Source organism: Peromyscus eremicus, chromosome 7 (assembly GCF_949786415.1).
Source record: "Peromyscus eremicus chromosome 7, PerEre_H2_v1, whole genome shotgun sequence".
Taxonomy (NCBI): Eukaryota; Metazoa; Chordata; class Mammalia; order Rodentia; family Cricetidae; genus Peromyscus; species Peromyscus eremicus.
In genome coordinates, this window is record NC_081422.1 from 86,663,320 (window position 1) to 86,674,721 (window position 11,402).

Genomic DNA, 11,402 nt, shown 5'->3' on the forward strand with positions numbered 1-11,402 from the left:
CAGCCCCTGTAGCATCAGCGGCATAGATAGCCATAGCAGCTCCGGGAGTAATGCTTAGACAAATCCAAGAAATCAAGGCCAAATTGAAAAACACAGACTGGTTCCCTGGCAAGCGTGGTGATCCCACCGTGGCGACAGTCAGAGCTGGTTACCCAGAAGCCTGGCAGGATTGAATTCACTAACGAATTGACTATTCAGGTAGCTATCATTTTTCACACTCCCTTCCACTACCATGGCTCAGACGGCTTGTGGTTTAGACCCATCAACCCAAGCAACACTGACTTTACACCCCTCAGTTTGTTCTGGGCCTTTGGAATTTCTACTAGCCTAGCTGGTAACACTCTCAGCAAACTAGGGTGTTGTGTGACATTTTGTTTGTGTTCTGACAAATAAAGCTTGCCTGGAGATCAGAGGACAGAGTTAGCCACTAGTTAACCATAGAGGCCAGGCAGTGATGGCACACACCTTTAATCCCAGCACTTGAGAGGAGGAAGCAGGAAGATCAGGAGTTCAAGGCCACCCTGGGCTACATGAGATTGAACCCATCTAAAAGAGAAACAGAGCCAATTGGTGGTGGCTCACACCTTTAATCCCAGCACTAGGGAGGTGGAAACAGGAATATAAGGTGAGTGGAGACAGGATCTTGCCCATTCAGTCTGAGGATTTGTAAAGACAGGATCTCTCTCATTTGGTCTGAGCACTGGCAGAGGTAAGAAGTTTCAAGTGGCTGCTGCTCTGCTTCTCTGCTCTTTCAGCTTTCACCCTTGATATCTGACTCCAGGTTTTTATTATTAAGACAAATTAGGATCACACTTCAGTAGGGTTATCTAAATCATGTAATGACCCTTCACAGAGGGGTTGAAAAATAGGGATCTTTTACATCTGAGACATTTCAGGGATAAACCTTAGCCCTTCAAAACTGGACAAGTCTCTTCAACTAACCTACAAAGCTGTCTCCAGTTCTTGGCTCTTGTGGGCTTTGTAGTCCACCATTCCATTCAGTGACGCAGTTTTGTGCACAACTACTCCGGGAAATGTGACATAAAGTATTGACCTGACGCCATAGAAAATTCTCTGTTATTTGACTCTTCTTCCATTGAGATCTAGCTGTGACCTAGGGCAGACCTGAAACTCCTGGTAGATTTGGAATATCACACCTTAAAGAAAATAGCCTTGCACACGTCCCTTTCATAATTCCCTCATGAAAGTAAAAATTGGGGAGGGGGGATATGGAGAAGTCTTGAGACATATTGCAATGTTGCTTTCTGTTCCCTAACTGCCTTATTGTTGTGAACCAGAGGCACAAAGGGAAGATCTGAAAACATTTCTCTTAGATGTTCTTTGTAGCGATAATAATACTATATTTGATTCTATATATTCAGAGAAACAACTGAACTCATCTAAAAATTCTGGTTTGGTCTGACTTCCAAACATTGTTTAATATTGGCACAAAGTGTCTTTTTCCATGTCTCCTCTCCTGTATGCATACAAATTTGTCATTACCATTAAGGAATTAATTTCCTTTGATTCAGAACTTTTGGTGTGTAATATTTTTATTAAATTACCAAGCTTTATTGTTAAGAATTTAAAAATATGTTGAAGGCCTTATGCTCCCAATAGTTATTTTTAAAAAGTAAAGTTATTGAATGTTAAACAGATCACAGAAATGTTAACTGCCATCATTATCAGGGAGTTCCCCTCACAGGACCACAATGCCTGTGGGTTGGTAAAGTGTCCAGAGGTAAGCCACTCTAGAGACGTGTCATGGAACAGTGTCTGTCTTACTGCACATGAGCAACCACTTAGATTGTGGAAGCCTATCCACTATGATTACTTAGCACATTTCCTCAGATTGGACAGTGATCACTCATACCACCAGGGGTCTCTATCAGAAGAAGCATATAAAAGGAGACTAGAGTGCAGATACCTTAGCAGGCTAGCTGCCAGCTGCCAGCAACTCACGCTACTTCAGAACTCAGTGTTCTGACTTAAGGAAATACTCAGGAGCTTGGTGTGCCATGCTTCTTATTTAGAAGTACAGTATGCCAGGAAGGCTGACTGCCAGGTCATGATTGAATTTTCCCCTACAGTTAATAGACCTCAGAATATTCAGTGAATAGAAAAACATTCGGTTAAGATAATAAGTGTTTGCTGTGCCTTTTGTACCTGAAGTATATATTATTTTTTATAACCAGGTTTATTTTTAAATGTGAGCTGCAATACACCTAGCAAAGTCTTGAGATCAAAGCATTTCTAAACAAATATGACTTTGTGTTATACTTTGAAATAAATAATTTTTTTCAAAAATAAATATTTAGTCTATCAGAATATAAGGTTCATTCCTTGTCAAGAACCTTTACAACCATTACAAACAATGAAATGATACAAGAATCAAATATATGAAACATGTTATTGCTTTGTAATACAATTAAAATATATTTTACAGAGTGAATACCAAAAATAAAGTGTAACAGACAAAAACATGTAGGCAATAATTGTAAAAAGATATACTTGGTATATTCTGCAAATAAACTCAGCTACATGGGAAGTAAAATATATTTCTGTTAACAAAGTGATATGCATTTTATAATTCTATTCTTTTGTTCCATACAATAGGACTCACTATGTGAATTTACTAATACACAAACCCCCTTCATGGGCAAATCACTCACTGTTCTATGACTAGTTGCAGCCTCCAAAGAAGGCTGTGGTAGTTCGCATGTAATTGACTCTCATAAACTCACAAGGAGTGGCATTACTGGGAGATGTGGCTTTGTTGGAGTAGGTATAACCTTGTTGGAGGAAGTGTGTCACTGTGCAGAAGAGCTTTGAGGTCTCATATATGCTCAAGCCATGCCTAGTGTCTCAGTTCACTTCCTGTTGCCTGCAACAGTAGGACTCTCAGCTACTTCTCCAACACCATGTCTGCCTGCACCCTGCCAAGTCCCACCATGATGATCATGGACTAAACCTCTGAAAATGTAAGCCACCCCACTAAATGTTTTCCTTTATAAATTTGTTGTGGTCATAGTGTCTCTTCACAGCAATAGAAACCCTAACTAGGACAGAAGCTGGTACCAGGGATTGGAGTATTGCTGTGATAAGCCTGACCATGTTTTTGTTTGGAGGAATTTGGACTTTGGTACCTTGAGTTAGGAAAGCAGTGGAAAGTTTTAAGCATGCTTAATGGGTCATACTTTAGAATCATAGAAGATAGTAGTGATGAGAGTGATTTGAACTGTGGGGCGGGGGAGCTCAAGAGGTTTCAGAGGAGAAGAATGTTAGTTTGTGGCCTAGAGACCAATCTTGTGATATTTTGCTGAAGAATGTGGCTGCTATTTGCGCTTGTTTGTAAGAGTTGTCTGATGCTAAAGTGAAGAGATTTGGATAAGTTTCCTTGACAGGACATCTCAAAACTCTGTTGTGTGGTTACTAGTGTTAACTCTAATGAAGACATACAATGAAAAGGATCAAGCTGAGCAAAGAAAAATATTTGAAGAGAAATGGAGCACCAAGTAGAATGGTGCTGAATCCTCTATTCAAGGAGGTAAATAGATTAATAAATAGAATAAAATGAGTGATGACTTCAGGGCAAGATACCAACCAGCTAAGTTTCCAACTTGTTAAAAGAAATTCAAGAAAAGCTTAGAGCCTGGTGTGGTGGTGAATGCCTTTAATCCCTGCACCTGTAAAGTAGAGGCTGGTGGCCAGCCTGGTCTACAGAATGAGTTCCAGAACACCCAAGCTTAGTCAGTGAAAGAAATCATTGAAAATAGAAAGCCAGTGAAGATGTAATTGAAATATCTCTGAATTAAAGGTCAGCCTGGTCTCAAAGTAAATTCAAGGACAGCTAAGCTTAAAAATCAAAAGGAAACTATGAAAATAGAAGGCACGTGAAGATGTAATTGAACAAGAGGCCCATGTTCCAGCCCCAGCAGACAGCAGAACTTCAGTCATATGGCTTTAGAATCAATGACAGAAAAAAGGTGTTATGGAATCTTCCTTCACAACTAAACAAAGCTGCTGAGGCCAGGCAAGTGTCAGCACTGTGCCTGAATAGAGGTCTAGAGGCCATTTTATGAAGCTGTGAAGTTGAAGCCTGAACTACCTTGGAGACCCCAAAATGCTGGAAATCCCAGAGTCATGGCATACCTGTGAGGACAGCTACTAACTGGGAGTGATACCAGACCAAGAAAAAAAAAAGTGTGTTTCAGTCAACAAAGCTGAAAGAAGTTGGAGAAATCTGTAGTGTTTTGACATCAGACAAGGTGATGCAGAGTTTGGAGCTTGCTCAGCTGATTTTTCAGTCTTGCTTTCTTCCAGTATTTCCTCACAATGCTCCCTTCCCTATGTTTTGGAATGGTAATGTGTATCCTGTGCCATTATATGTTGGAAGTATGTGATCTGTTTTTCAATTTTGATTTTATAGAGGATTACAGTTAAGAGATTGCAAGAATCTCAGAAGAGACTTTGAACTTTGGACTTTAAATAAGTTTGAGACTGTGACAGACTATGGGACTTTTGAAGTTGTACTGAATGCATTTTTCCATTATGATATGGCTACAAGTCTTTGGGGGTCAGGGAGTGGAATGTGATGGTTTGAAAGAAAATGGCTCTATTAGGAGGTGTGGCTGTGTTGGAGTGGGTGTGGCCTTATTCGAGGAAGTGTGTCACTGTGGGAGGGGGCTTTGAGGTCTCATATATGCTCAAGCCACATCCTGTGTCTGAAACCACTTCCTGTTGTCTGTGCAAGATGTAAGAACTCTGAACTACCTCTCCAGCACCATGTTTACCTGCATGGTGCCTTGCTTCTGCCATGACAATAATGAACTGAACCTCTGAACTGTAAGTGAGCCACTCCATTACATGTTTTCCTTTGTAAGACTTGCTGTGGTCATGCTGCCTCGTCACAACAGAAACTCTAACTAAGAAAAATGCCAACATGTAAATCTCTGTGTAGAGTACTTCAATCACCCAAACACCAAATGGGGTGGCTGCTGGGGCTCGGGATGTATCTAAAATCACTACCCAGTTGCTTGGGAGATGGCACAATCAGAAAAGCGCTTCCTATGAAAGCATATAAACTTATGTCTGGATCGTTAGCATCCACAATAAAAAAAAAAACCAGGTGTCACAGCACATACCTGTTATGCCAGTGTTAAAAAGGAAGGCAGGAGGAGTCCTCAGGCTAGCTGGCCAGCATGTCTAACCTAATCAGTGAGCTCCAGGTTCAGTGAGAGATCCTGTCTCAAAAAATAAGAAAGAGAACAATTTAGGACTGGACCTTGGGCCACCATGTAACACAACATACACACACACAAACACACACAAACACACACAAACACACACACCACACAATTACTACGTATGATGCAGATATTGATTCCTGTGCTTCATACATTTCTACATAATTGCAAAAGCAAAAACAGAATTTGCAGATCTATTGTTTTAAAATGGAGGGTCATAGTAAATGGAGTTCCCAAGTGGGAGACTCAAAATCCTAGTATTAAATTTTCAAATTTAATTTCAAAACCCAAAAAACAACATCTGGATTTTGATTACACACAGCTTAACTTGCTTTACTCAAATTCAAACATGCTCAAGGCCCATAGATTTCTCACATTTATGAATGTTTTTCTATACTCCTTAGTGCCTTCATATTTTCTACATGTCTAAATACTCTGCTTTGTTTAATGATGAAAGGGTTTCTCTTTCAAAGCTATTCTCTCATTTTCATTCAATCTACATTACCTCCTCAATTCTCTTCATGTCAATAAAATACAATAGTAAGTTTATCGTGGAAACCACCGTGTCCTATTGTGTGTAATCCCTGCCCAACTTCTTCTCTCCACCTTTGCTAGAACGAGCTGATTCTGGGAAGGCTGAGACACAGAACTGTGTTTTACTTTGGTTTTGTTTTCAAGCTGTCCCCATCGAACATAGAACACTTGGTCTTATATGTAGTTAATTTCAGTTCTGTTTTGTTTTTTTAATTAAGCAAATGTTTAGCAACACTGTCTAAAAATAATATTTAGCATTTTAATAGAAGGTATGTCAACAGTCTTTGTAAAAGAAAAAAGAAGGCTTTTACTAAGTCAAAGTTCCAGTGATTATTTGAAAACCAAAGATCTGCCAAGGGAAATGACAAAAATGTCTGCCTATGACAAAGGTGTGGCTATGGTATTGTGTATTCCAGTTCTTCTGTTTCCTGTAAGTAACAAACACTACAGTTAAAAATTCAAACTTTAGTATTGCATCAAAGCTGAGGCCATGTGGGAAAGAATGGCGAAACCTGTAGAGTCTGTGTTCTCTGAAGAATCCATGACAGATGGGATCGGGACTGGGAGGAGGGAAGGGAGGGAAAAGTGGGTCACGATGTATTGTATGAGAGAAGAATAAAAGAAATTAAAAAAGAAGAAAAAAAATCAAGAACAATCTACGTCACCAGCAAAGGAAATGTGAGCTTTGTTCTGAGTCACTTGGGTGTCGGGAGCATCGATCTATAAAACTGACGCAACGGTTGTAAATTCCTCTCAAGACTTTCTTGAAGGTTAAGTAAACCACCAAAAATAGCTCTGGACTTAGAGTAAGTAATTCGTGGAACATAATGAAGTCTATGAACAAACTAATTTCTAATTTCTTTCTCTTCTAAAGTGGGCAAGCAATGATAGAAAAAACAGAGGCAGCATTTCTTCTATGAGAAAAAAACTTCATGGCAATTAGAATTCTCTAGCCTCTTAATGAAATAGTTGAACTGTCAACTTAGAGGGCTTCTCTGTGAACTTCTTAGAGAGACATTCTCATCCTTCAGTGTGAGCTTATAGAGGACAGTCTCATCTTGGGAAGAGGTCAAGTTATATCTCCCTCCAGGTGGAAAACAGGAATGCTGATGCTTGGAATGTGGTTGTCACCAAGAACAGCAGAGTGCTGGCAAGCTCCTGCTGGACATTCTGTCACTATTAGATGGGTAGGAACAGTCCTTATCTTATTCATACGTGGAGCAATTGGAATTACTCACACACTCATCACAACGTCATTAATTTGGTGCATGTGGGTGTTTGATGGAATTTCCGATCCTTGATATACAACACTAAAGTTATAATCCTTTGTAAAGGATAGGAGCACAGAGAGCTGACAGCTAAAGATTAGAGTTAAGAGGTCACTGAAATCTGGGAGCTGGGAGGCGAGAGCCGGCCACAGGAAGTCTCAGGCTCTCTCAAACACAGCACTCACTTCATAAAGCTGTTAAGAGAGATGAAGCAATAACATGGAATAACCAGGATACCTACTGCAAGCATCAATACCCCTAATCTGCCTGAAGTGTCCTAAACACCTGCAACAGAAAGCCACCATCAATAATGAACTAATGATGTTTTTGCTTAGAAAATCTACCAAGAGAGGTTCAGGGGAACCTATGTGTGTTGTGCTTCATTTTGTGCTTAGCTTAGTAAGAAGAAAAATTTGGAGAATTTGCTGAATGGCAGACATACCAGCATTCCACACAGCACTTAGAAAGTGAGCCCAAATCCCTCTGTAAAGAGAAGGTCTGTGTCACCCGTTGAATCGAGGTCCTCAATTCCACTTATGTTACTCAAAGTCTGCTGTCTCAAATCAAAAATTAGTTACAAGCACATGGGAAAATGTCAAACCAGTTATGTCACACTCCATACTTGGCAAACACCACAAGTTTTTAAACTAACTGTTACTTTTGACACATAGAATCTATAAGCATATATTGAATTAAGTGGTATATTTACATTGACTTAAAAACAAACCACTCTGGATAACTGAACCATAAGATAGTGTACACACATCTCAGGTGTGAGGATGGAGGCTAATGGGAGGGGAAGGCATAGAGTAATGCAATGCTGAGCCTTTAGCAGCCTGGGGGTCCAGCTCCCAGAACTGCTATCCACGATTACTCAGACAAAGACTTCTCAAGAGCAGCAATAGAAAGATTCCTTATCTATAATAATTCACACATGATCTGAGGGTCATTCTCTTTTATTCTTCTTCAGTATTCTCTAATTCTTTTGTTCTAATTCTGTAGTTCTAAATCTTTGGTTCCAGTTCTCCCTATTCTAAATCTTTGGTTCTAGTTCTCTCTAGTTCCAGTTCTCTTTAGTTCCGATTATCTCTCACACTTCGTCATCTCTCACACTTTCTCTCTGCCCATTTAGTTACAACTTTCTCTCTGCCCATTTAGTTACATCCCCCCCCTCTCTCTCTCTCTCACACACACACACACACACACACACACACACACACACACACACACGCACTCATTTCTGCCCAGCTCCTTTCACAGCGGCTCTCTACATTGCTCCACACAGCCCCTTTTCCACAGCCAAACTCAGGATAATTATATGTTATGTTTTCAGGGTCTGACTCATTCTCATAACACATGATAAGTCACACAGTTTCTCTCAGGATAGGAAGGTCATACTGACCGGCCAATGAGTAATGCTTGGCTGTACATGTAGCGCTGAGTTGGTAAGGGTTCCCAGACAGAAAATTCAGGACTTAACAATAAACAATTAGCTAAACCTTGGGGTGGAAGTATAGGCTTTAAAAAGTCCATTACTGCAGAGGGTTATGGTTTTTTTTTTTTTTTTTTTGGTTTTTCGAGACAGGGTTTCTCTGTGTAGCTTTGCGCCTTTCCTGTAACTCACTCTGTAGACCAGGCTGGCCTTGAACTCACAGAGATCCGCCTGCCTCTGCCTCCCAAGTGCTGGGATTAAAGGTGTGTGCCACCACCGCCCGGCTGAGGGTTATGTCTTAATTATGTCAGTCTGACTTTGACTTAACAAACTTGGGAATTTGTCCTTGAGTATTCTCTGCAGGGGCAGCTAGTCTGTTTTGAATTTATTCTGAAGTCTAAAATTATCTGTCTTCATGACTGAGAATACTGTTACTTTCTTGTATCAGCTATGAAAAATATTCTAGCATTATCAGAATTATACAGTTTAAGCAGAAATCATCTTCCTGACCATCCATGCCTATATATGTGCCCAAAAGATGTAAAACACACTACCAATGTGCTGTGGAAGGAACCCCACAGCTGTTCCTTTTAGGGCTGTATTGTGGTGGCACATGAGAAAGGTACCGACAGAAAACAACTGATTTCCACAAACAGTGACCCCACAGACTTTGCCTAGTGGGGCTCCTCATCAGAGAGTTACTCATCTGGTAGGTTGACCTGTTGAATACTACTTTTCACCTGCTGTATACTCCCGGCCCTCAGCATGAGTTTCTAGGACCTCCCCTGAAAACAAATAGGATGATAAGAAAAAAGGTGGAAAAGAAGAAATTAGGAATTCATAAAAAGCATGAGAGGAAGCAGTGAATTTCCTAAAAAATCAAAGTATTAACGTAAGATATTCTGATTTTCTCCTTCCGTATTTTTGATCTATCCTCAAGCTAAGCTTGGTGTATTGGAAATAATTATGCTGAAAGGAAAATATGAACATAAATTGTGAAAATAAAACATAAAGAGAGAAGATAGAGAATGGAGATAGACAGTTTCTGAAGACTCCAAGCTTAATTCCATCCAGTTAACTAGACATAGTTTTCCTGGATTACAATTACACTTTGAGGGGATTTAAATGAACCCAGCTTATTGAAACAAAGAACTGTTGCTCTTATCACTGAGATATTGGCCCAACCTAATGTGAACAAGAGTTTCCAGAGCAAGGGATTGAGGCCTTAGGACGAGGCTGAGCAAGATGAATGATGTAAAGAGGAGATGCAGAGACAATTTCTTTCTATTCATATGATAATGAAGACAAAGGAAGTCTTACCAGCATTTTCCTTCTGCTTTACCAAGTTTCTATACAATATAATGAATTCAAATGAAATAAAGATTGAAAAGAAAACTCAAGTCTTAAGCTCCATATTGTTTCATTAGAATCCACAGGACTTACTTGGTATGTGATGCTTGCTAAAGCTAGGCATCAAATCCTCTCTAAAAATTTACTGTTTGAGAATTTTATTTATGCAAATGTGTTTTGATCAAATCCATGCCCCACTCTAATCCCTCAAACATCCATCATATCCCCCCATCACTTTCTTCTCCCAACTTCATGTATTCTTTTGTTCAAGCTACTGAGTCCACTCAGTGCTGTCAATGTGCACATGGGTGTAGATCCATCCAGTGGAACATGAGCAAACAACCAGAGACTGCATCCCTGAAGAAAATCAACTCTCCTTTCTCCAATAATCATCAACCACCAATAGCTCCTCGTCTAGACATGTGACTGACTATATGATCATCTTTCCAATCCATGCTGGAATATTGCCTGACTTGATCTTGTATAGGTCTTGTATATGCAATAAAAGCCACTGTGGGTTCATGTGTGCAAGGGTCCTGTCATAGCCAGAAAACACTGTTTCACAGCTGTTCTCCATTATTTCTGGCCTTTACAGTCTTTCTGCTCCATCTTCTCTGATGGTATTTGAGGCTTAGGACAAGAGGCTATGATACAGATGTCCCATTTAGATTGAACAATCCAATCTCTTATTTTCTTCACTTTGACTAGTTATGAATCTCTATGTTCAGTGTCATCTACTCAAAAATGAAGCTTCTCTGATGAGGGTTGAGATATGCACTAATCTATAAGTGTAAATATTTAAAAAGGTATGGATACATGCAGAACTGTGTGTAGTATTTTGAACTTTATATTCTAATTATAATACTTATCTTGATGAATGTATGAGGAAGACAACACTAATAAAAGAAGAATGAGTGGGTAGAAAGAAGGCTTAGGGGTGTAGAGTACATATGCTCTTGCAGAAGGCCCAAGTTCAATTTCCAGCACCCCTATCAGGCAGCTCACAACCACCTATAATTCCAGCCCCAGGGAATCTGACAACCTTTTTTTGGCTTCCAAAGGCAACCACACTCACACATATCCTCCACAGACATACACACATGCATAGTTAAAAATCAAAATAAACCCTTAAAAATAAAAGTGAAATAGAACTTCGGAGTGAGTACTAGAAAGTAGAATAATTAAAATACAGAAGTGTTGTATTTATAGATTGGGCTTGAAGACTAGGATTAAATATGAAATAAATTACACAATTCATACCTATATATGGAGATTATACCTGCCTTGTCACCTTTACCAATGAAGAATTACTTGAAGTAGAATTATAATAAATGAACAAAATACAAAATAGCCAGAACCCTCCTTTATGCAATACGAAAATTAAACATTGCATAAAATGACAAATGGGCCTTAATAAACACAAAATTAGAAAAAAAATGGAAAAGAAGATACATATGTCTGTGTTTATGGACGCTACCAATGAAAAATTGGGAAACACTGGCCATATAGCAACAGCCTGGAAGTTTAGACCTATTTTTACATCTGTAGGATGATAAAGCCTTAAAATACAAG